The sequence below is a fragment of the Urocitellus parryii genome, chromosome 2 (assembly GCF_045843805.1).
Source record: "Urocitellus parryii isolate mUroPar1 chromosome 2, mUroPar1.hap1, whole genome shotgun sequence".
In the NCBI taxonomy this organism is placed as follows: domain Eukaryota; kingdom Metazoa; phylum Chordata; class Mammalia; order Rodentia; family Sciuridae; genus Urocitellus; species Urocitellus parryii.
The window spans coordinates 121,642,140-121,669,957 of NC_135532.1; the positions used below are offsets into that span (position 1 = coordinate 121,642,140).

Here is a 27,818-nt window from a genome sequence, read left to right on the forward strand (position 1 = left end):
TGAGCAACTAATAAAAAGAAAAAATTTTTAAGCAAATGTAAGCATCACCACATTTATTTTCTTTATAAAATAAAATTTCTACTTAATATTAATTAGAATTGCTTACTGAACTACCAATTTCGTGGAATGCCTTAATTAAAATTAAGCATAGAAATTATAAGTATATATTGGTGCTTATAATGTATTGTTTAAATAAAACAATATGAATAATAAGAAAAAAATACATTGTAAAAAAGTTGGGCCCAGGAAGGTCTGTGGGATGATGTGCTAGGTAGTATCTTGCTGACTGTAGGACCTCCATTGAATCCCACTCAGCCCCCTCCTCCCTCTGGACACAGCTAAGCCAGGGCTAAACCCAGGCCTGAAGCAATACTCCAAGGTCAGGGAAGCTCAAGAGTCACCCAGGGCATTCTGTCTTCCTGGGGTGAGTGACATGGAAGAGTGACCTCCTTTAACCCACTTGTGAGCAGCTCTCCCCAGAGAGGCTGACACTGCACCCAGCCCTCCTGCTTTCTCAGGGCTCCCTCATCACCTGTGAATCAGGAGGCTGAGGCAGGAAGATCACAAGTTTAAGACCAGCCTCAAAAAAAAAATTAAAAAGGATTGGAGATGCCCCTGGGTTCAATTCCCACTACAATTAATCAGTCAGCCACCAGTCTAATATCTAAACAATAACATTGATTTAGCTTGAATTACCAATAAATTCACTTTTGAACTAATGATTATTTTTAACACAAATTATAGTCTTAAGAAATATTTGTCCATTATGGTGTTTTTGGTGTCTTCAGTGGGTTATAGTAGGCTTCTGGTTGGGTGTGGGGGAAACAATCATATAATTTGGCATCTGCAAACTGACCCAAATTCTATCTTTGTTTTACAAATCATATATCTCTTATGAGTAGCTAATTCAAACCCTAATTCTTCACATCTTTGACCCTTCCTTACTTTTAGCTGATGACCTTGCCTCCTCTTTATTGGGGAAAATAATTATAATCAAGATTTTCTCTCCAGATGTTGTGTTGCATACCTATAATCCCAGCAATTTAGGAGGCTGATACAGGAGGACCGAAAGTTGACCAGTCTCAACAACTTAGCGAGGCCCTAAGCAACTTAGAAAGACTGTGTCTCAAAATAAATAAGTAAATAAATAAATAGGGCTGGGAATGTGACTTGGTGTTTAAGTGCCCCTAGGTTAAGTCTTCATTAACCCCCCCCCCCAAAAAAAAGGCAATAATATTTTCTCATAATAACATGCTCATTCCAAGCAGATGCATGTGTACTTTTTAAATTAGAGATTTATAATCACATATAGTGGTTGGGTTCATTCTGACAAAACTCATACTTGCATGGAATTTGTTTTTAGTTCATTCAATTTTAGTTCATTCGATTTCAGATCCCCACCCTGTTTCCTCCAACCCTCCCTCCCCTTCCTCATTCTCCTTCTTCTACTCTTCTAAACTTACTTTCACTGGTCTATTTATATTTGATTGATTCTTTTTACTTATACATAAAGGTAAAATTCTCAGTAGTATATTTATATATGCACATAACATGAGTTTTGAGTATTTCATTATGTATTGCCTCCCCTTTCTTATCCCTCTACTCTGGCTCTCAGTTGTCTTCTATGTTACTGATCTTTATGATATCCTATCCTTTCCTCCACCTTTTCTTTATTTTACTTTAGCTTCTGCCTAAGAGAAAACATTAAGCCTTTCATTTTCTGAGTTTGGCTAATTTCACTTAGCATGATATTCTCCATTTCCACCTATTTACTGGCAAATACCAGAATTTCATTCTTCTTAATGACTGAGTAGAACTTCCTTGTGTTTATATATCACAATTTCTTAATCCATCTATTGACAGGCACCTGGGTTGATTCCATAACTCCCCTATTGTGAATTGTGCTGCAAAAAACATTGAGGTGTTTGTATTGCTATAGTACGCTAACTTTAGATCTTTTGGGGAAATATCAGGGAGTAGGATACTTAGGTCATATGATGGTTCCATCCTAGTTTTTTGAGGAATCTCCACACAGCTTTCCTTAGTGGTCAAACAAATCTGCAGTATAATGATGTATAAATGTAGCTCTTTCCCCGTAGCCTTGCCAGAATTTATCATTGTTTGTATTCTTAATCATTGCCATTCTGATTGGAGTAAGATAAAAATCTTAGTTTTGATTTGCATTTCTCTGATTGCTAGAGATGCTGAACTGTTTTTCATATATTTGTTAGTTATTTGTGTTTGTTTCTTTTTTTTTCTTTTTTCTTTTTCTTTTTTTTTTCTTTCTTTTTTTTCTATTAGGGATTAAACTCAGGAGCACTCAACCCAGCCTATTTTGTATTTTATTTAGAAACAGGGTCTCGCTGAGTTGCTTAGTGCCTCGCCATTGCTGAGGCTGGCTTTGAACTCGTGATCTTCCTGCCTCAGCCTCCTGAGCCCTTTGCTGTGTAGAAGCAAAAAATTGGATGGCATCCGCTTATTGATTCTTGGTTTTATATCTTGCACTTTAGGGATCTTGTTAAAAAAGTTGGTACCAGCACTTATATGATAGAGCACTATATTTTCTAACAGTTGCAAGATTTCTGGTCTAATTCCTAAGTCTTTGATTCATTTTGATTTGAGTTCTGTGCAGGGTGAGAGACAGGGGTCTAGTTTCATTTTTCTACATGTAGCTATCCAGTTTTCCAAGCATAATTTGTTAAAAAAGGGTATCTTTTTTCCAAAATATATTTTTGGCAAGTATCAGATTGCTGTAGATATGTGGATTTCTCTCTGTGTTTTCTGTTCTGTTCTGTTGGTCTTTTATTTTGATTACACCATGGTGTTTTTGTTAACTGCTCTGTATAATTTCAGATCAGGTATTGTGATCCCTCCTGCTTTGGTTTTTCTTGCTTAGGAAAAATGTTTTTCCTTCTGTCCTTATTCTGGGTCTCTTATTCTTCCAAATGAATTTTTATTTATTTTTTAATTCTTTGAAGAAAGTCATTGATATTTTTATGGAGATTGCATTGAATCTGTACATGGATTTTGGTAGTATGGCCATTTTTTACAATATTAAATTAGCTTACCCAAGAACATGAGATGTCTTTCCATATTCTCTGGGCTTCTTCAATTTCTTTGTTTAATGTCTATAATTTTCACGGTAGAGCTCTTTTACTTCCTTGGCTAGATTAATTCCCATTTTTTTATGTTATTAAGAATGGGAAGTTTTCCTGAATTCTTTCTCAGCTGAATCACTATTGGAGTATAGGAAAACTATTGATTTATGGGTGTTGATCTTATATCCTGCTGCTTTGCTGCACTCATTTATAAGTCTTCTGGTGGAGTTTTTTTGGATCTTCTAGATATAGTGTCCTTTCATCAGCAAACAGAGAAAGTTTGACTTCTTTTCCCTTTGTATCCCTTTGATTTCCTTTCCTTGCCTGATCACTTTGGCTAATGTTTCAAGGATTATATTCGATAGGAATGGTAAAAGGGACATCCTTGTCTTATTTCTGATTTTTGAGGAAATGCTTTTAGTTTTTCTCCATTCAATATGATATTAGCTTTGGGTTCATCATAAATTGTCTTTATGATGTTTAGGCAAATTCCTGTGATGTGTGAGTAGTTCCCTACCTTCTGTAGCATTTTTAACATGAGTGGCTGTTGGATTTCATCAAAGGCCTTTTCTGTATCTATTGAGATGATCATGTGATTCTTGTCCATAATTCTGTTTAAGTGGTGTTTTAGTCAACTTTTCACTACTGTGACTAAAAGACCAGAAACAAACAATTTTAGAGGAGGAAAGTTTATTTGGGGGCTCAGGATTTCAGAGGTCTCAGCCATCTCCATTCTTCAGGGCTTGAGGTGAGGCAGAACATCAGGGTAGAAGAGTGGCAGAGGGAAGCAGCCCATATGATGATCAGGAAGCAGAGAGGGAGATTTCTCTTACCAGATACAAGATATATATCCAAAGGCATGGCCCCAGTGACCACTTCCTCCAGCCACATCTTACCCACCTTCAATCACAACTCAATTAATCCCATCAGGGAATTAATTTATTGATTGGATTAAAGCTTTCATAACCCGATCATTTGTCTTCTAAGCCTTCTTGTATTATCTCCCACATGAGCTTTTGGGGAACAAATCACAGCCAAACCCTAATAAGTAGTGTGTTATGTTTATTGATTTGTGCATTTTGAACCAACCTAGCATACATGGAATGAAACCCACCTGATCATTGTGTATTATCTTTTTGACGGGTTTTTTAATGTGATTTGCTAATATTAGGGATTTTTGCATCTATGTTCATCAAGGATATGGGTCTGTAGGTTTTATTCCTTGATGCTTCTTCTATCTGGTTTTCGTATCAGGTTTATATTGGCTTCATAGACTGTATTTGAGAGTGTTCTCTCCTTTCAATTTTATGGAATAATTTGAGAAAGACTGGTGTTAGTTCTTCCATAAAAGTCTGATAGAACACAGCAAAGAATCCTTTCAGTTCTGGGCTTTTCTTTTCTTTCTTTTCTTTTTCTTTTTTTTTTCTTTTTTGTATTTTTAGTTGTTGATGGACCTTTATTTTATTTATTTGTATGCGGTGCTGAGTTTTGAACCCAGGGCCTCACACATGCCAGACGTGTGCTCTACCACTGAGCCATAACCCTAGCCCCATGGGCTTTTCTTTTTTGGAAGGCTTTTATTGATATTTCAATTTCATTACTTGATATTGGTCTGTTTAGATTTTCTATATCTTCCTGATTCAATTTGGGCAGGTCATATGTGTCTGGAAATTCATCAATATTTTCCAGTTTATTGAAGTATAAGTTTTCAAATAGATTCTGATAATCCTCTGGATTTCAGAAGGGTCTGTGGTGATATCTCTTTTTTCATCTCTGATTGTGTTGATTTGGATCTTCTCACTCTTTCTTTTGGTTACTTTGGCTAAGGGTTTGTCAATCTTGTTTATCTTTTCAAAGAACCAACTCTTTGTTGCATTGATTTTGACTCTGATTTTAATTATTTCCTGTCTTCTAATTTTGAAATTAGTTTGTTCTTTTTTTCCCCTAAGGCCTTGAGATAAAGCATAAGCCTATTTATTTGGAAACTCTATTTTTTAATGTGGGCATTCATTGATATAAATTTTCCTTTTAGAACTGTTTGCATAACTCAAAGTGCATCAAAGACTTAAACATTAGAACAGAGATCCTGTACCTAATAGAAGAAAAAGAAGGCCCAAATCTTCACCATATCAGCCTAGGATCTGACTTCCTACAACACTCCTAAAGCAAGGAAATAGATTACACATATGTTCAAAATTGACTTTCTATACTGGGGCTGACAGTTACTTCATCTTCTGTGTCTCCCACACTTAAACAGTGACCCATACTTGAGCCCTGATCCAGCCCCCAGCCCTTGAATATTAACTAGCTGTCAAGTGGCATGTTAATTATATAAGCCTGTTTCCGTCAGAAAGTGGGCAGCATTTTTTCCTCTTTATAATATATATCTATTATAGATGCAGATTTATTTTTATTGCATGCCAAATTGTTATCTGCATGGTTATCTATAGCCTACTAAATACCTGTGTTCTTGTGTTCTTTTTTTTTTATTGGTGTTCAAAACATTACAAAGCTCATGATATATCATCTTCCATACATTTGATTCAAGTGGGTTATGAACTCCCATTTTTTACCCCAAATACAAGTTGCAGAATCCTTAACCATGCTTCTGACCTGAGAATTTGTTTATTGATAAATGAAGTAAAGTATTAAACTGATAATTTTTTTTGGCACTAGGGATTGAACCCAGTGGTGCTTAACCACTGAGCCACATCTCCAGTCCTTTTTATTTTTTATTTTGAGACAAGGTCTCAATAAGTTGCTTAGAGCCTTGCTTTTAGAGTCTCACTAAGTTGCTGAGGCTGGCTTTGAACTTGCAATCCTCCTGCATCAGCCTCGTGAGCCATTGGGATTATAAGCATGTAGCAACATGCCAAGCTAAACTAATATTATTGAGATTCACTGGTCTTACTATGTATCCCATCATCCAGAAGTAGATAAGCTTTTAGAAGTAGAAGGTCCTTTGGGAGACTCAGCACTTAACTGAGAGATCTCCCCTTTTTTAGCTTCTCTCTGTGTTCCTCCTCAGTATTCTCCAAGGGACCCTCTTTCTCTGCTGCTAATCCTTAAATGAGTATTCATCACTGTTCTATACTGAGTCTGTTTCTCACTTTTTTGATTCAGGGGTGATTTTAGATTTTCTCTACTTTCACAGTTTTAATTAATTCCTACACTTCTGACTCCCCCATTAATTTTTTTTAGGACAGTTACCTCTCCTAAGCATCAACTACAGTCTGAGTATTTCTACCTCAGTGTCTCAGTCAGTTTAAGCACAGGATGGATGAATCAAAACTCTGTAGCTTCCTCCTCTCACCTCCTCAAAACCCCTAAAATTGGCAAAATATTCCTTCATTGTATTCCCTATCACAGTGAATGGCACCACAATTCACAAGTGTTGCTCCAGCCAATAAAGATACCACTTGTTGGGCTGGGGATGTAGCTCAGTTGGTAGAGTGCTTGCATTGCATGGGGATTCAATCCCCAGCACCACACACACACACACACACACACACAAAAAAAAAGATACCACTTGTCATTTGCCTCTCTAATCTGCTTAACCAATCAGTCTTCAAGTCTTTCCATTTTAGCTTCTGAAATAATATTCTTTTTAAAAAATCTCTACTGCCTTAGTTTTTGTTGTTGTTATTATTTGCAGTGTTGGGGATTGAACCCAGGGAAATTTTACCACTGAGCTACATTCCCAGTCCTTTTAATTTTTTTATTTTGAGACAGGGTCTCACTAAGTTGCTGAGACTGACCTTGAACTTGTGCTCCTGTTTCAGCCTTTCAAGTCACTGGGATTACAGGCATGCACCATCATGCCATATTCTACTGCCTTAGTTTTATTAATTTTTTCTTTTTTGGATATGGGGTATTAAAACCAAGGACACTTTACCACTGAGCTACATCCCAGCCCTTTTTAATTTTTTTTTTCTCATTTTGAGACAGTGTCTTGTTAAGTTCCTAAGGCTGACCTTAAACTTGGGATCCTCCTGCCTCAGCCTCCCAAACTGCTGGGATTACAGGTGAGTGCTTCCACTACTGCCTTAGTTTTAGATATCATTATTTCCAGTCTACTTTACTGCAGCAGCCTCCCAGCTAGTCTTTCTTCCTTAAATCTTGTCTCCCTTTAGTTCATTCTTCATATTGAAGACAGACTAATATATTTGGAACACAAGGAGTCAAGTCTTTTGTCCACGGAATAACGTCCTTCACAGGGCTTACTGAGTCTTCCATGCATTGGCCTTTCTAGCATCATTTATTGCACGCCTTTCTCTCTCTAGCATGCTTTAAGTTCAGCCTTACTGAACTTCTCTCAGGTCATAGTTTATGCCATGTTCTCTTTGGCTCATGGGACAGTGTGCTTTTCCTGCTCTAAAGGTAATGATTTTAAGTAAGATATTACTATCTTCAGTAAGTCTTTCACTTCCAGATTTTTGCTCCTGCTCTGTTCTTCATCAGCGAGGGAAGTACCCTCTACTTCCCATATAATTCATTTGTGTCTTGCAATTGTACATATTGATTTACTTTTCTGTCTTGTCCAGATAGAATTCGCTCTCTGGAGAAAAGAGCTATGTTACTCCTTGTTGATGGTCCCATCATCTAGCAGAGTACCTGGCACTTAAAAATTTGTGAAATGAGCAAAAATTGACACAACTAGTAGGGTAGCATATGATAGGGAGTAATAAGAAAATTGTTGTTAGCTGGGCTCAGTTTTGCATATCTGTAATCCCAGCCACTTGGGAGTCTGAGGAAGGAGGATTGTGAGTTCAAAGACAGCCTCAGCAAAAGTGAGGCACTGAGCAACTCAGTGAGACCCTGTCTCTAAATAAAATATAAAATAGGGCTGGGGATGTGACTCAGTGATTGAATGCCTTGAGTTCAATACCCTGTACCCAGAATAAAAAAAAAATAGTTGTTCATTAACTACTGCCTAGTAACCATGATTGTAAAGATTTAGGATTAACTAAAATAAAACACTTGAATAAATTCCAGTCACTATCAAGCCTCGTAATTTATGTGAATGTTATCAGCCCTGTTTCTTTCTATATTACAAACTTTTAAAAAAAGTTTTATTGAAGTACAATTTACAATAAAATGTATAAATCTTAAGTTTAAGCTTGAGTTATTTTTTCCTTATGTATACTCTTGGGTAGCCACTACTCAGATCAATATATAGAATTTTTTAAGTACCTCAGAAGGCTCCCTTTCTCCCTTTCCCAATCATCCTCCCCCAAATAAGCACTATTTTGATTTCTCTCTTTCCCTTCCCCACCCTCTCCCTCTCCCTCTCAGTCTGTCTGTCTGTCTGTCTGTCTCTCTCTCTCTCTCTCTTTAACCAGGGATTGAGCCAAGGGCAGTTAACCACTCAGCCATTTTCCTAGATCTTTTTTTATATTTTATTTAGAGACAGTCTCACAGAGTTGCTTAGGGCCTTGCTAAGTTGCTGAGGCTGGCTTTAAACTCACAGTCCTCTTGCCTTAGCCTCCCATGCCACGGGATTACAGTTGTGTGTCACCGTGCCTGGCACTATTTTGACTTCTAACATCATGAATGTGTTCACCTGATTTCAGACTCTACATAATGGAACTATAATGTCTGTTTTTTTGTCCATGTCCTTTACTCAACTTCATGTTGGTAAGACTGATTCTTTTTCATTGTTGTCTGTATTCTACTCTTAAAGGGCATTTAGATTTTTTTCATGTTTGGGCTTGTGAATGAAAGTGTTATGAATATTCTTCTGTATATCTTTTAGTAGACATAAGCACTAATATCTGTTGGGTTTATAGTCAGGAGAGGATTTGGTTGATCATAAGATATGTACATAATAGCTTAAGGATATATTACCAAACATTTACCAAAGCATTATCCCAATTTATATTCCCATCAGTAAATGTATAAAAGTTCCAACTGTTCTGCATCCTTGTGTTATTTCATGTTGTTTTTTGCTAACTTATCAAAATGTACACAATCATCTGAGATGAAAATGAAATTACAAATTGCTGATATAATGAAACCATCTAACATTAGCTTTCTGAGGTTGGTGAGTTTTCAGGGATAAAATATTAAGAATGAATAACATTTATTGGATATGTGCTGCCTGCCAGGCATATTCTAGGCACTTCAGATAGGCTATCTTATTTAATCACCACTACAGCTCTGTGAAGTAAGTACTGTTGTCCTCATTTTATGGATGAGGAATTTGAGGCATAGAGAGACAACATTAGCTTCAAAGACTTGAAGAGCTGGCTGGAAGTACTTGTATAGATCAGTTTATGCAATTTCTCTTTGACCTGACAAAAAAGAGCTACCTCAGAGATCAGGCTATGAAAGGAAGACCACTCAGTAGAGAGAGATTCTGGATTCAAATCCAGATCTCACCTATCCTGATAATAAATAATAATTGATAATAAATCAATAGTGTACAAATGAGATAATATTAACAGTTATCAAAATAAATACATTTTAAAATGATTCATTTCATTCAGAATTTAGGAATTATGAGTGACCTGTGGAATAGTTTCATCTGGTTCTAAAAACATTTTATTTGATACTGAGAATTGAAGCCAGGGGCACTTTACTATTGAGCTACATCCTCAAATCTTTTTTTTTTAATATTTTTTTAAACTTTTTTTTTTAAGAGGGAGAGAGAGAGAGAGAGAAAGAGAGAGAGAGAGAGAATTTTAATATTTATTTTTTTTTAGTTTTCGGTGGACACATCTTTGTATGTGGTGCTGAGGATCGAACCCGGGCCGCACGCATGCCAGGCGAGCGCGCTACTGCTTGAGCCACAACCCCAGCCCTCAAATCTTTTTTTGTAGCAGGGGGATACTAGGGATCAAACCCACTGAGTCCCATCCTCAGCTCTTTTTATATTTTGCTTAGAGACAGGGCTTAGGTAAATTGCTTAGGGCCTCACTTTGTTGCTGAAGCTAGCTTTGAACTCAGGAACCTCCTGCCTCAGCCTCCTGAGCTGCTGAGATTACACGTGTGGGCCACTGTGCCTGGCTCCCCAACCCTTTTTATTTCTGTTTTTTATTTTGAGAAAGGGTCTTGCTAAGCTGCTGAAGCTGTCTCAGCCTCCCTATTTGGTAGGATTAGGGGCCTGTGCCAAAATGCCCTGCTCTAAAAAGTATCAAATCAAGATTAGATAAGAAAAAGATTCACATTTTGTGAGCCAAAAGCTAATACAACTTGGGGAAGAGGGTTATTAGGAAAAAGAATATTAAAAAATCTTACTTTGTAAATGTTATAAAAATATGTCATGTGACCATATTGCTAAAACCTGATGGTAGCCAGCTTCTAATTGTGAAGATTTCCCCCAATAATCCTATCTCCTAGTTTTTATGTCCTTGGTATCCTCCTTCATGTTGTATTGGAGTTGGTCTATGAGGCCACTCTGGAGTAACCCAGCTACCATGTTGTAGGAATCGTCGACAATCCTGTAGAAAAGTCTTGATGGTAAGAAACTGAGACTTTAGCCTATAGTCATGTGAGGGAACCATTTTGGAAGTGGATCTTCCAGGCCTGGTCAAAACTTAAGATAATGGCACTCCTGGCTGACAGTTTGATTACAATCTCATGAGATTTCCACGTCAGAACCTCTCTAATGTGCCACTCCTAGATTCTTTACTCTCAGAAAAAGTATAAGATAATAAATCTATTATTTTAAACTAGTATGTTTAACTTATTATATAGAAATTGATAATAAAAATTTTAATTGCTTTTATTTTTTAAATACATGACATCAAATGCGTCACAATTCTTATTACACATATAGAACACAATTTTTCATATCTCTGTATATAAAGTATGTTCACACCAATTCATGTCTTCATACATGTAGTTTGGATAATGATGTCCATCACATTCCTCCATCATTGCTAACCCCCTGCCCCCTCCCTTCCCCTCCCACTAGAGTTCATCAATTCCTCCCATGCTCCCTCCTTCCTACTCAACTATGAGTCAGTCACCTTATATCAGACAAAACATTTGCCATTTGTTTTTTGGGGACTGAATAAATTCACTTAGCACTATCTTCTCCAACTGCATCCATTTACCTGCAAATGCCATGATTTTATTCTCTTTTATTGCTGAGTAATGTTCCATTGTGTATATATGCCACATTTTAAATTTATTTTTATTTTTTTTTATTGTTGGTCTTCCAAAACATTACATAGTTCTGAATACATCATATTTCACAGTTTGATTCAAGTGGGTTATGAACTCCCAATTTTACCCCGTATACAGATTGCTGTATCACATCAGTTAACCTTCCATTTATTGACATAATGCCTTTCTAGTGTCTGATGTATTCTGCTGTCTGTCCTATCCTCTACTATCCCCCCTCCCCTCCCCTCCCCTCCCCTCCCCTTTTCTCTCTCTACCCCTTCTACTGTAAATCATTTCTTCCATTTGTATTGTCTTGTCTTACCCCTCCTTTCCTCTTATATGTCATTTTGTATAACCCTGAGGATGGCCTTCCATTTCCATGCGATTTCCCTTCTCACTTCCTTTCCCTCCCTCCTCTCAACCCTGTTAATGTAAATCTTCTTCTCAAGCTCTTCGTCCCTACCCTGTCCTTGTTTCCTCCCCTTATATCAAAGGAGTCATTTGGTATTTGTTTTTTAAAGATTGACTAGCTTCACTTAGCATAATCTGCTCTAATGCCATCCATTTCCCTCCAAATTCTATGATTTTGTCATTTTTTAGTGCAGAGTAATACTCCATTGTGTATAAATGCCACATTTTTTTTATCCATTCATCTATTGAAGGGCATCTAGGCTGATTCCACAATCTTGCTATCGTGAATTGTGCTGCTATGAACATCGATGTAGCAGTGTCCCTGTAGCATGCTCTTATTAGGTCTTTAGGGAATAGACCGAGAAGGGTGATAGCTGGGTCAAATGGTGGTTCCATTCCCAGCTTTCCAAGAAATCTCCATACTGCTTTCCAAATTGGCTGCACCAGTTTGCAGTCCCACCAGCAATGAACAAGAGTGCCCTTTTCCCCGCATCCTCTCCAGCACTTATTGTTGTTTGACTTCCTAATGGCTGCCAATCTTACTGGAGTGAGATGGTATCTTAGGGTAGTTTTGATTTGCATTTCTCTGACTGCTAGCGATGGTGAACATTTTTTCATGTACTTATTGATTGATTGTATGTCCTCCTCTGAGAAGTGTCTGTTCAGGTCCTTTGCCCATTTATTGATTGGGTTATTTGTTATCTTATTGTCTAATTTTTTGAGTTCTTTATATATTCTGATTATTAGGGCTCTATCTGAAGTGTGTGGAGTAAAGATTTGTTCCCAGGATGTAGGCTCCCTGTTTATCTCTCTTATTGTTTCTTTTGCTGAGAAAAAACTTTTTAGTTTGAGTAAGTCCCATTTGTTGATTCTAGTTGTTAACTCTTGTGCTATGGGTGTCCTATTGAGGAATTTGGAGCCTGATCTCACAGTATGTAGATCATAACCAACTTTTTCTTCTATCAGATGCCGTGTCTCTGATTTAATATCAAGCTCCTTGATCCATTTTGAGTTAACTTTTGTGCATGGCAAGAGATAAGGATTCAGATTCATTTTGATGCAAATGGATTTCCAGTTTTCCCAGCACCATTTGTTGAAGATGCTATCCTTCCTCCATTGCATGCTTTTAGCCTCTTTATCAAATATAAGATAGTTGTAGTTTTGTGGATTGGTTACTGTGTCCTCTATTCTGTACCATTGGTCCACCCGCCTGTTTTGGTACCAATACCATGCTGTTTTTGTTACTATTGCTCTGTAGTATAGTTTGAAGTCTGATATCGCTATACCGCCTGATTCACACTTCCTGCTTAGTATTGTTTTTGCTATTCTGGGTCTTTCATTATTCCATATGAATTTCATGATTCTTTTATCTATTTCTACAAGAAATGCTGTTGGGATTTTGATTGGCATTGCATTGAACTTATAGAGAACTTTTGGTAATATCGCCATTTTGATGATGTTAGTTCTGCCTATCCATGAACAGGGTATATTTTTCCATCTTCTAAGGTCTTCTTCTATATCTTTCTTTAAGGTTCTGTAATTTTCATTGTATAAATCTTTCACCTCTTTTGTTAGGTTGATTCCCAAGTATTTTATTTTTTGGGGGGATATTGTGAATGGAGTAGTTGTCCTCATTTCCGTTTCAGAGGGTTTGTCGCTGATATACAGGAATGCCTTTGATTTATGCGTGTTGATTTTATATCCTGCCACTTTGCTGAATTCATTTATTAGCTCTAATAGCTTCTTTGTAGACCCTTTTGGGTCTGCTAGGTATAGAATCATATCATCTGCAAATAGTGATAATTTAAGTTCTTCTTTTCCTATTTTTATGCCTTTAATTTCTTTCGTCTGTCTAATTGCTCTGACCAGTGTTTCGAGGACTATGTTGAACAGAAATGGTGAGAGAGGGCATCCCTGTCTTGTACCAGATCTTAGAGGGAATGCCTTCAATTTTTCTCCATTCAGAATGATGCTGGCCTGTGGCTTATCATAGATTGCTTTTACAATGTTGAGGTATGATCCAGTTATCCCTAATTTTTCTAGAGTTTTGAACATAAAGGGATGCTGTACTTTGTCGAATGCTTTTTCTGCATCTATCGAGATGATCATATGGTTCTTATTTTTAAGTCTATTGATGTGGTGAATAACATTTATTGATTTCCGTATATTGAACCAGCCTTGCATCCCATGGATGAATCCTACTTGATCATGGTGTATAATTTTTTTGATATGTATTTGAATCCGATTCGCCAGAATTTTATTGAGGATTTTTGCGTCAAGGTTCATTAGAGATATTGGTCTGTAGTTTTCTTTCTTTGAAGTGTCTTTGTCTGGTTTCGGAATCAGGGTGATGTTGGCATCGTAGAATGAATTTGGAAGTTCTCCCTCTTTTTCTATTTCCTGAAATAGCTTGAAAAGTATTGGTGTTAGTTCCTCTTTAAAGGTTTTGTAAAACTCTGCTGTATACCCATCCGGTCCTGGGCTTTTCTTAGTTGGTAATCTTTTGATGGTTTCTTCTATTTCCTCTATTGTTATTGGTCTGTTTAGGTTGTCTATATCCTCCTGACTCAATCTGGGCAGATCATAAGACTCAAGGAATTTATCTATGCCTTCACTATCTTCTATTTTATTGGAGTATACGGATTCAAAATAATTTCTGATTATCTTCTGTATTTCTGAAGTGTCTGTTGTGATATTGCCTTTTTCATCTCGTATGCTAGTAATTTGGGTTCTCTCTCTTCTTCTCTTTGTTAGCATGGCTAAGGGTCTGTCAATTTTATTTATTTTTTCAAAGAACCAACTTTTAGTTTTGTCAATTTTTTCAATTGTTTCTTTTGTTTCAATTTCATTAATTTCAGCTCTGATTTTAATTATTTCTTGCCTTCTACTTCTTTTGCTATTGTTTTGCTCTTCTTTTTCTAGGAATTTGAGATGAAGTATGAGATCATTTATTTGTTGGTTTTTTCTTTTTTTGAGGAATGAACTCCAAGCAATGAATTTTCCTCTTAGAACTGCTTTCAATGTGTCCCATAGGTTCCGATATGTTGTGTCTGTGTTTTCATTTAACTCTAGGAAGTTTTTAATTTCCTCCTTGATGTCTTCTAAAACCCATTGATCATTCAGCAACCTATTGTTCATTCTCCAAGTGATGCTTGATTTTTCCTTCCTTCTTTTATCATTGATTTTCAGTTTCATTCCATTATGATCAGATAAGATGCATGGTATTATCTCTACCCCTTTATATTGTTTAAGAGTTGCCCTGTGACATAATATATGGTCTATTTTTGAGAAGGTTCCATGTGCTGCTGAGAAAAAAGTGTAACTACTTGATGTTGGGTGGTATAGTCTATATATGTCAATTAAGTCTAGGTTGTTAATTGTGTTATTGAGTTCTATAGTTTCCTTATTTAACTTTTGTTTGGTAGATCTGTCCAATGGTGAGAGAGGTGTGTTGAAGTCTCCCATGATTATTGTATGGTGGTCTATTAGACTCTTGAACTTGAGAAGAGTTTGCTTGATGAACACAGCTGCACCATTATTTGGGGCATATATATTTATGATTGTTATGTCTTGTTGGTGTATGGTTCCCTTGAGCAGCATGAAGTGTCCTTCTTTATCCCTTTTGATTAACTTTGGCTTGAAATCCATTTTATTAGACATGAGTATGGACACTCCTGCTTGTTTCCGCAGTCCATATGAGTGGTATGATTTTTCCCAACCTTTCACCTTCAGTCTATGAATATCTTTTCCTATCAGATGTGTCTCCTGTAGGCAGCATATTGTTGGGTCTTGTTTTGTGATCCATTCTACTAGCCTGTGTCTCTTAATTGGTGAGTTTAAGCCATTAACATTTAGGGTTATTATTGAGATATGGTTTGTTCTTCTAGCCATATTTGTTTATTGATGTTACTAAACCTGACTTGTTATCCTCTTTGACTACTTTCCCCCCTTTACTGTCCTACCTCCCATTGTTGGTTTTCAATGTTATTTTCCATTTCCTCTTCCTGTAATGTTTTGCCAAGGATTTTTTGAAGAGATGGTTTTCTAGCTGCGAATTCTTTTAACTTTTTTTTTATCATGGAAGGTTTTAATTTCATCTTCTATCCTGAAGCTTAATTTCGCCGGATACACGATTCTTGGTTGGAACCCATTTTCTTTCAGTGTTTGAAATATGTTATTCCAGGATCTTCTAGCTTTCAGAGTCTGTGTTGAGAGATCAGCTGTTATCCTGATTGGTTTACCCCTAAATGTAATCTGCTTTCTTTCTCTTGCAGCTTTTAAAATTCTCTCCTTAAACTGTATGTTGGACATCTTCATTATAATGTGTCTAGGTGTGGATCTCTTATGATTTTGCACATTCGGCGTCCTGTAGGCTTCTAGGATTTGGGATTCTGTCTCATTCTTCAAGTCTGGGAAGTTTTCTCATATTATTTCACTGAATAGACTGTTTATTCCTCTGGTATGGAGCTCTGTGCCTTCCTGTATCCCAATGACTCTTAAATTTGGTCTTTTGATGTTGTCCCATAATTCTTGGATGTTCTGCTCATGGTTTCTTAGCAGACTTGCTGAGCTGTCTATGTTCTTTTCCAGTTGAAATACTTTGTCTTCATTGTCTGATGTTCTCTCTTCTAAGTGATCTACTCTGCTGGTAGTATTCTCAATTGAGTTTTTAAGTTGGTTTATTGTTTCCTGCATTTCTAGGATTTCTATTTGTTTGTTTTTTATTACCTCTATCTCCCTGTGAAATTGATCTTTTACTTCCTGGATTTGTTTGTCAATGTGATCTTTCATTGTCTGATTTTCTGTCTCATGTCTTCCTTGAGACTCCAGATCATCTGAAGCATGTATATCCTGACCTCTCTATCTGACATTCCATCTGTTGCACCTATTACCTCTTCTAAAGTTGAGTTGACCTGCATTGCCTGTGGTCCTTTCTTTCCTTGTCTTTTCATACTGCTGGTGTTTCTTTCTGCTTGGTGAAACTGTTGTGTTTTTGAAATTTTCCCTCTATTTATTTATATTGCTCTTGTATAGTTGAAAAATCACCCTTGCAGGGCAGTAGTGGCTATGATCCTCCTCCAATTGGTGTGATCCGTCTACCACGCTGGCAGGCCCTAGGTCTGCTCTGCTGGTCGGTCAAAGGTCCACCTACCCAGCAGGCATGAGGGGCACCTCTGTTACTCCGCAGGTTGCTGGGCCTAACCTCCCGATGGGTCACAGGTTCGCCTAGCTTGCAGGCACTGGGGGAGGGGCCGGTTCCGCCCCTCAGCAGGCCGCTCGGCCCGATCTGCTGATGGTCACAGTCCCGTCTACCTTGCATATACTGGGGGAGGGGACGGGCCTGCCCCTCAGCAGGCCGCCGGACCTGTCCTACTGGTGGGTCCTGTCCGCGTTCCCTGCAGGCGCATGTAGCTGTTCTGTCACTCGGCAGGTTGCTGGACCTGACCCGCCCGTGGGTTGCAGGTTCGCCTAGCTTGCAGGCACTATGCCACATTTTTTAATCCATTCATCTATTGAAGGGCATCTAGGTTGGTTCCACAGTTTAGCTATTGTGAATTGTGCTGCTATAAACATTGATGTGACTGTGTCCCTGTAGTATACTCTTTTTAAGTCCTTTGGGTATAGACCGAGGAGAGGGGTAGCTGGGTCAAATGGTGATTTATTCCAAGTTTTCCAAGGAATCTCCATACTGCTTTCCATATTGGCTGCACCAATTTACAGTCCCACTAGTAATGTATGAGTGTGCCTTTTTTCCCACATCCTCACCACACTTATTGTTGTTTGTCTTCATAATAGCTGCCATTCTGACTGGAGTGAGATGGTATCTTAGAGTAGTTTTGATTTGCATTTCTCTAATTGCTAGAGATGATGAACATTTTTTCATATATTAGTTGATTAAAAAAAGAAATTGATAATTAATACAGACTTCTCTTAGGGCCTTAGAAGGATTCATGCAAGTAAGAGACCCTAACTTTCAAATTTCAGAAGCATTATGATTAATTGATCTCTGCCTTATGTTAATGAACAAACCTAAAAAGATCCTGTAGCAGAGAAAACTAATTTTCCATCAAAATTCATCATTTCTTCCACTGCGCTTTTAAGTTGATTATGCCTGTTGTGTTAGTTTTCTGTTACTGTAACAAATACCTGAAGTAATCAATTTATAAAGAGAAAAGATTTATTTTTTAAGGCTAACAGTTTTGACAGTTTTAGTCCATGGTTAATTGGCTTCATTGCTTTGGATGAGTGATAAGGCAGAACATCAGGGTTGCAGCATGTGAGAATAAAACAACTAACCTAAGAGCTTGGAAGCCAAAGAGAGGAAGAGAGTGGGGTCCCACAATATCTTGCCAGGGCATGCAGCCAATGACCTGAAGACCTCCTACGAGGCCCCGCCTCTTAATGTTTCCACCATCTCCCAAGAGCACCATCAAGGTGGGGACCAAGCCTTTAATGTGCACATTCCAGACCCAAACTATAGCACCTGTCAAGCCACAAGCCACATTGCTCAGCTTCCTTTGCAGCTAGCTAAGTGATTCCTGTGACAAAGCTCTTGTTTATGAAATGTGAACAAAGGTAATTATGTACCCTCTGGACTGTGCTTTCAAGAGACTGGGCATTGTACTACTTTTATCCTTCTCGTGGCCAGGCTGGTGACAAACAAAATGACCTTGGAAGCCACACTGAATATGGCAGAACCTCCATTTAACTGAGTCTCTGAATGACTTCATGGAGCACAGCTTCTCTCTTTCCAGTCCAGAACACTACCCTGAACCATTTTTTTTTTAGAGAAAAATAAGCTTCTATTGTGTTTGCATGTTTATCTTTTAAGGTCTGTGTATTAAAATGGGTTAACCTACCTTAAGTAATTGTTGCTATATTCTCTAAACTTTAAGTACTTTTCTTCCCAGAGTCTAGTCTTGATTTTACTGTATTTATTTCATCATTCATTTGTTAATTTATTAACTTTTTAATCTGTAAATTTTTAAATACACAAAAATAAAGGAAATTATATAATGAAGCCTCATACCCATAGTTCAGCTTCACTGTTTATAAGGCCATTCCTATACCCTGTGTATTTATGCCATTTTCTACATATATGTGGTCATTCCTGTTTATTGATAGTCATTTCTCTTTATTCCCCCTTCTGGATCACTTTAAAGCAAATGTCAGAATTTTTAACATCATATGATTTTGTTGAAGAAGATTTAAATATCATAAGAAACCTCCTCCACCTTCCCTGGAATTCAGTGCTCTTTGTAAAGCCAATTTCCTTTTGCTAGACAACACTGGATGAAGACAAGGAAAGACAAGCATAATGTTATACTCACCTGCTGGTGTGAGAGGCACAACCCATTACCACGTGTTTCAGAATCTGTCTTCATTCTATTGAAGTTGGAAGCTTTGAGCCTATAAAGGAACCAAGAGTATGCAGTGACCAGCATGGAAAGCCATGTGGAGCAATGGGTAGGGTCAAGAACTGAACCAGATAACTGAATTGTTGTATGCTCTTCAACCATTTATTTAATTCCCCAGGTCTTCACATTTTCTCATTTATAAAATGGAAATAAAACCCATACCTTTTTTGGGTTGATGTGATAATAGAACTAGTTAAAGTTTTTTAAAAACTTAAACTTTATATAATTATTGGTTTTTAACATGAAAGTAAAAGTAAGCTAATTTTTAAATTCTTAGTTAATATTTGCCTCTAGAGCAGTGTTTCAAGTCATTTAAGCTACAGGGATCTATTAAAATCAGTGCTAACAATGGGAGTAATCGTTTTTTCCAGGTAGTTTTTGACTATGAATCAGCACCACCATCTGTGGAAGGGAAAATGACACTGCATGTATATATTTCTAAACATCTTTCATCTGAGAAAACTGGACAGTGACATGGTGAGCTCCTGGGAGGGGGAAGGTCAAGTAGAAACTGTTTACTGATAGCCATTTCTCTTTCTTCCCCCTTCTGGATTACTTTAAAGCAAATGTCAGAATTTTTTAACATCATATGATTTTGTTGAAGAAGATTTAAATATCATAAGAAACCTCCTCCACCTTCCCTGGAATTCAGTGCTCTTTGTAAGGCCAATTTCCTTTTGCTCTGATTAGCTTAGCTTCTCTCTGCTCACCAATAGCCAGATTTGACCCAGACAATTGTAGATAATCTAGGATATGCAGAGGAAGTAGACACCTCATTTTTAGACTTTAATGACTTTCCTCAAGCGTAAAATGTCCCTTTCTGAATTACTGAGCTCGGTTCCAAGTAGCATCATGGTATTGGGGAAGGTTGGAAATGACAGGAAAAGAGGCTGAGCGAGTTGTTTTCTCCTTGCACTTTAGATTCCTAAGCTTGCTCTGCCTGTAGAACAGCTCTGAACTCTCAAGCTTACTTCCTTATTCTTCATTCTAATCTTTGACCTTGCTTTTACTTTTTACCTCTGTTTTCTTTCTTTGTTTACAATATTTCAGTACCATCATCATAGGACTATTTTTGAAGAGGAAATGTACAATGATTAATGTGAAAAATAAACAACATGTTTTTCTTCTCTTCTCTTCTTTTTAAAAATATTTTATTAGTTGTTGTTGGACCTTTATTTATTTTCATGTGGTGCTGAGAATCGAACCTAGCCCCTCACACATGCTAGGCAAGCAAGAGCTCTACCACTGAGTCACAATCCCAGCCCTGTTTTTCTTCTCTTTTGATTCGGTTTGAAATGTTTCTCCTTTTTGGTTTCTAGGATTTTAAAAAATTACATTATAAGCACCTGTCATATTAGAGCCTTTTTTAAAACTTATTATTTTAGAATAGTTTTAGATTTACCAAAAAGTTGCAAAGATAGTACCAAAAGTTTGTATATGCCCCTCAACCAATTTCTGCTATTGTCAACATCAATATGATCAAGGTACACTGGTTACAACTTAGAATTAAACATTGGTACATCCTATTAACTAGCTCCAGACTTCATTTGGAGTTTGCTAGTTTTTCTACTAATGACCTTCTACTGTTTTGGACTCCACCAGGAGACCACATTACATTTAGAGGTCATGTCTTTTTAGTGTGCTCTGATCTGAGACAGTTTTTCAGGCTTTTTTGTCCAAATTAAAAACTGTTTATATATATTTCTTTTTGAATTTAAAGTTCATAGGCGAAATTAATCATACTCAGTTCATGGCATGTTATCATTATTGGTCCATGATAACAAAATGTCCCTCTCATATATTTTGTTAATTTCTTTCTATTGTTGTACTCTACTCCCATTACCACTGACCTTATAGGCCATAATTCTATTGCACTTAATGACCATCATTTCTTTATATGTGTTCTTGTGAAATGTATATTATTGTTTTCTGTGTATGAATTTCTCTCTGTTATAAAAATAGCATTTTAGCCAAGCACAGTGGCATGTGCCTGTAGTTCCAGAATCTTGGGAGGCCGAGGCAGGAGGATCCCTTAAGCCCAGGAGTTTGCAGCAAACCTGGGTCAACATAGAACTATTTTCTTTTTTTGTTTTCTTCTTCTTTTCTCTCTCTCTCTCTCTCTCTCTCTCTCTCTCTCTCTCTCTCTTTTTAAATGATACCAGGGATTGAACCCAGGGATGCTTAATCCCTGAGCCACATTGCAGTCCTTTTATTTTTAATTTTGAAATAGGTATCTCACTGAGTTGCTGAGGTTGGCCTTGAACTTGTGATTCTCCTGCCTATCCTCCTGAGTCACTGGAATTCCAGACGTTTGCCACCACATCCAGTAAGAGAACTCTCTTAGAACACACATAAATACACACACACACACACACACACACACACACAAAAGTTTAAAAAAAATTATATAACTCTTTCTGGATTTTACTTTGTAAAAAAAATTGATTATGCTTTAGAACACTTTAGTTTTATAGAAAAATTGAGTGAAAAGTACAGAAAGATCCTATATAACACCCACTCACCCCATCCTACAATTTGCCCTGTTATTAACATCTTGCATGAGTCTGGTACATTTGTTATAATGGATGAAACTATACTGACATATTATTATTAATTAAAGCCCATAATTATGGTTTCACGGTTTCTATTTTATAATCTGTGGGTTTTAACAGATGTATAATTTCTTATATGTATCATAGTATCATACAGAATATTCACTGCCCTAAAAATCCCCTGTGCTCCACTTATTCATCTCTGTACCACCCTCCCTAATCCTTGGCAACCATATTTTTACTGTCTTCAAAGTTTTGTCTTTTCTAGAATGTTTTATAGTTGTAATTATGGAATATAACTCTTTTAGATAGGATTTTTCCATGGTGTAATATTTATTTTAGGTTCCTCCATATCTTTTCATGGCTTGATACCTCAATTCTTTTTATCACTGCATACATAGTTAACTGAATATATTGCAATTTGTTTCTTTTTATCACAGTGTCATATCATTGTGTGAATGTACCACAGTTTATCCATTTGCCTATTGAAGGACATTTTGGTTTCTTCCAAGTTTTTGTAATTATGAATAAAACTACTATAAACATTCATGTGCATGATTTTTTATAAACATAAGTTTTCAACTCATTTGGTCAAATACCAAGAGTGCAATTGCAGGATAACATGGTAAGAGTTATGTTTAACTTTGTAAGAAATTACCAAACAGTGTTCCAAAGTAGCTGCACCATTTCACATTACCACCAGCAATGAATGAGAGTTGCTGTTCTATATCCTCACTAGCATTTAATGTTATTGGTGTTTTGGATTTTTAGCCATTCTAATAGGCGTGTAGTGGTATTTCATTGTTGTTTTAATTTTAACTTCCTTAATAGTACGGAGATGCTGATCATGTTTTCATATGCTTATTTGCTGTGTTAGTCAGCTTTTCATCACTGTGACCAAAATATCTGAAAAGAACAACTTCGAGGAGGAGAAGTTAATTTGGAATCATGGTTTCAGAGGTCCAGTCTATGGACTCCATTGCTCTGGATCCAAAGCAGAATGTCATGGTAAAAGATCATGGTGGAAGAAAGTTGTGTAGCTCATGATAACAGAGAAGCAGAGAGAAAGGGAAGAGCCAAGGGGGCAACATATAATAGCAAGGGTATATCCCCAGAGACCTACTTCCTCCAGTCATGCCCCACCTGCCTACAGTTACCACCCAATAGTCCCTTCAAATTATTAATCCATCAAATGAGTCAATTCATTGGTCATATCATAACTCTCAAAATCTAATCATTTTCACTTTGAACATTTCTGCATTGTCCTGTACATGAGCTTCTTGAGGAACACTTCATATCCGAACCACAACATTTGCATGTGCTTATTTGCTGTGTTAGTCAGCTTTTCATCATTGTGACCAAAATATCTGATAAGAACAATTTCAAGGAGGAGAAGTTAATTTGGACTCATGGTTTCAGAGATCCAGTCCATGGACTCCATTGCTCTGGATCCAAAGCGAGACAGAATGTCTCATTGTACCTACATTAGAGAGATGTCAGTTCATATATTCTATTTTTCAATTGAATTGCTTGTTTTCTTATTGTTGAGTTTGAAACCTTTGTGGATACAACTCTTTTGTCAGATATGTATTTTTGCAGATTTTTCCTTCTGCTCTGTGGCTTGTTTCTTCATTCTTTTAACGGTGTATTTCACAGAGCAGAAATTTACACACACACACACACACACACATGTGTACACACTATTTTTATTTTTATTTTTTATTTTTTGGACTTGGGATTGTACCTGGGGTGTTTTGCCTGAGTTATATCCCCAGTCTTTTTATTTAATTAATTTATTTATTTTTGGGACAGGGTCTTACTAATTTGGTGAGGCTAATTTGCTCAAACTTGGCAATCCTCCTGCCTCAGCACCCTGAATTACTGAGATACACCATCCCATCTGACTGAATTTTTTATATTTTAATGAAGTCATATTTTCTCTTGCAGATTGTACTTTGAGTGTTATATTTATACAACATGATAGTAGAATGCATTTCAATTCATAGTATACATATAGAGCACAATTTTTCATGTCTCTGGTTGTTCTTGATGATTTCTTTTTGGTTTCTTTCTGGTGGTGCACACCTGTAATCCCAGTGGCTCAAGAGGCTGAGGCAGGAGGATCACAAGTTTAAAGCCAGACTCAGCATCTAAGCTACTCAGCAAGACCCTGTCTCTAAATAAAATATGAAAAAGGGCTGGGGCTATTGCTAAGTGGTTAAGCACTCCTGGGTTCAATCCCCTTACCCCCCAAATTCTTTAGATTTGTGATCACAATTGGAGTTACTGGGTGATGGAGTATACTTAATTGACCTAAGTAGTGATGGGCTGCTCTTCATCATGGCTACACTATTCTGCACTCCTACCTACAACTTCATTGCTGACACATTATAAAGAATTATCTAGTTTTTCCTAGAGTAATATTTGTAAAATATCCATTGTCATTTAAATTTCTATTTCTCTAATAATCATTGATATATTATATTTTAAATTCTAACATACGGCAATGTTAACACTGTAAGATTTATCAGACAATCAGATAATTCCTGGTTAATTTTTATTTACTTATTAGAAGTATAAAAAACACTCTATTATTAAAGTGACCTTCAGGTGATATACCACAAAATTAAAATGACTTGAATTGTCTCTTCTTAACTAAGAAGTACAATGATGAAGAACAAATATCCCAGATTTACTTTATGAATAAATATAAAGAGAAGAATTTTCAATTAAATTCCTACTTTGAGAAACTTTGGAGTTCAACTCAACCTGATAATGAAAGGAGGCCCATTGATGTGGACTTTCAAGATAATATTTGAAAGAGAGGTAATCTTTTAAAACAAATAAAATTTCAGGTTCATATAAAGGTTAGTTGGTTACCTTTTGAATATCATCTGTCTTAGAAATAAAGAATTACCCAGTGCTGCATGGTAAGGGAGCCTCTTGATTACCAATAAATAGCAGTGCTTTTTAATCATAAAACTCCAAACTATTATACAAAGAGGGGACAGATCAATTATGTTTTTCTTTTCCTTCTGATTTGAAAACTCTTGATTTATCTTCAAAGTGAAAAAGAACAGAGTGTATTACAAATTCTTTGATTTTATGCTTAGGAGAAATAATTTCAAAGTTAGTTTTCAATCCAGTTCTTTGAATTACATTGAAAAGAGAAACCATCAAGTACAACCAGAGACATGAAAACTTGTGCTCTCTTTGTGTACGATGAATTGAAATGCATTCTACTATCATTGTATAACAAATTAGAATAAATAAATAAATTTAAAATTAAAAAAAGAAACCATCAACATCTAGAGAGATGTTTGAAATTCTTCTAATGGTGACTTTCATGTGATAATGGGATAGGTCCAAAGATACCCACAGTAAAAAGAAATTTCTATTTGTGTCAGGGAGGCTATGGAAAAACAGGCACCATCTACATCTCTGGGAACATGGTTACTATTCCTCTAAGAAGCATCTTGGCAATATATGTCAAACGATAACATGTACCTACTCTACAGCCATGGAAATTCAGTTTACACTTAATCTGTACATTATTTCTTCCCCAGTAGGACTGGATATAAATCTCATTGAAAAAGCCTCAGTATGGGAGAACACAGAAGTAGAAATATGCAAAGAGCCGTAAGTGTGCAAACTGGTGCTGATCTGCAAGAGTAAAAAGCTGATGGTAGGTTCAGCTCAGTGTATTCAAGGAAGGCTAGACCCATAGGCAGAGTGATGTCATTAAAAATCTGAACTTGAGCAATTACAGACACTGATGAGAATTCCTTTAAATTACTTTTAAGAAAACCGTTATTTCAGGGCAAACTGGTGTGTGATAAAAATAAAGTGTGTAACTTGAAGGAGTATCCGTAGAGCCTGAATAAGATGGAGGTAAAAATCTAGTTGGAAACAAATATTTCCTGAGAATTGCTTAAAAATTTCCACCATTTCTTTAGTCAAGAGACGTTGGAATATGACACTGGAATACCTCTGCTCCATATTTGTAATGAGTATAATTAGCAAACTGCTTGGATTTTTTTTAATGCTGTGATTTGGTCAGTTTCAATTGGTCATTGGATTTTTTTTTTAAAGCCCCAAACTAAAGAACCCCTCTAGAATTGTTATAGGTAGTGGTCAGGGCTGTAAGAAACTACATTGACAATTGCAGTCAGTTGCTTAAATGACTTTTCCTCCGGCAGCATAGTGCTTTATTTTTCTGTCTTGTGTGGTGCTTGGTACAGTAGTATTGGGCAAGAAGTGATGTTCATCATGATGATTGGCCCCACGAGAAAAGAGTACTTTATGTTTAGTTCACTTTTCTGTTCAGAAAGCAAAAAAGTATGTCATTTATTACAGAAATAATTTCATGTAATGTAGTTTCACTGTGAAGTTGAGTCATTTAGAGTGCTGTTTAAAACACAGATTGCTGGTCCCATCCTAGACTTTCTGATTCAATAGGTCTGGAGTGGGCCCAAGACTTTTCATAGTGAACTTCTCTTATCTAGAACATCCACGGGGTAAATTTCTTATTCCTCATGATGCCAGACACTTAAGATGCATTGCTAAGTGACATGGAAAGCAGAGTACTCATTTCAGCCAAACCCACTTCCTTTCCTGCATCAAACTCACTGAACCACTCAACTACACTTTCTTCATCCTTCCAGCAGCAGCCACCTCCAAATCAGAATGTACCATCGGGGGATCCCCTCTTGACTTTCACTCCTCTGTTTATTAATTTTTCCTTCTCTTTCTTTTATTTCCTGGCATTAGTACATGTAAAATAATTGTGAATAATACATTACAGGATATAATTTAGCCAGTTGTGTTTTAGGAATTCAGAGAAGGGCAATCAAGAAAGATCATGATGGAATTTGAAATGTAAGCTGGACCTTGACAGAGGATGACGTTTGGTTAGTCAGGAGATAGTAATACATTTCAAACAAAGGCATCGTGTTGGGCAAAGGCCCAGAGGCAGGACGTGAGAGGCCTGAAAGAAGGGAATTTGAAGAAGGAAGGTTGAATAGGCAGAGTTCCGAATTGATTTAGTAAAGACATGGGAGGGTGTTGAGGGTTTATTGTGATTAAAGTCCTGTTTCCTGTTTCAGGCAGATTACTTAGGCAATGGGGTGTGCAGGATGGCTTGACAGTGGAAGCCACCTACCAGGCTATTCTGGAAATTCAAACCTGTACAAACTATCACTAGGCTCCTCCTTAAAAACAAGAAATGTATCTAATTCCACTATCTAAGACATCTCTAGACATTGTTACTTAATATGTTTAGGCAAGCTTGGCCAGTTCTGCTCACTAAAAATCACTTTCACTTATGTGGGAGTGTGTGTGTGTGTCAAAGCATGATGATGATGATGATGATGATGATGATGATGATTTGATGATTTTGGTACTTGGGCCTGAACCCAGGGGTACTTTACCACTGAGCTACATCCCCAGCCCTGTTCATTTTTGTATTTTGAGACACAGACTCACTCAATCGTTAGCACCTGGAACTTGCAGTCCTCCTGTCTCTGCCTTCAGAGTCATTGGGATTACAAGTGTGCACCACTGGTCTGTCCCTCAAAGCATTACCTTTACAAGCTCAAAATTTAATCTTTTCATTTCACAATGTTATTTTTCCAGACTAGCCTTTGGTTTCCTTGTATCATCTCACTTTCTCATCAGTTCAAATTCTTTCTTTCCTGGCACAATAACTTTTTTCCTTATTTGATGATCTTTATGTTCTCTTCCACTTGGCTTAGTTTAGAGATAAGCATTTTCCTTTGCTTGATGATCAGACTCACTAAAATATACAGTGACAGATGGCTTTTCCCCCCCAATGTGGCTTCCATTTAATTTATGTCATATGATTCATAGATCATCTCAGAATTCAAAACAAGGTGTCTTCCTTATTTGAAAAAGGGAATAGAAAAACTATCCCCTATGTTGTATGTGTAACCCACATTTTCCTAGGCCATACTGACAAAGCAGCAACATGTGGCTTAGTCTGCATCAGCAAAATACAGTCAGTCAGGCTAGACCCTTCGTAGAACCCTTAGGTGTCTTCAGGGAGTGCCTTCCTCACTCCCTGGAGCCTTCATTTGTCTTTCTGATACCAGCCATATAGTTCCCATTGTCCTGACATCCCAACACTGGTGTCTTCAGCATTGCTCCATACCTCTATTCTCAATGGCTATTTTGCCACCCTTCTTTCCCAGCTTGCACTCTTCCTGGGC

General features: G+C 37.0%; 1 protein-coding gene across 2 annotated transcripts in view; it reads left to right on the forward strand.

The window, feature by feature from the left end:
* LOC144250815 (uncharacterized) overlaps nucleotides 1–27,818 on the forward strand; it is a 110,435-nt gene that overhangs the window by 33,600 nt on the left and 49,017 nt on the right. The window lies entirely within an intron of this gene.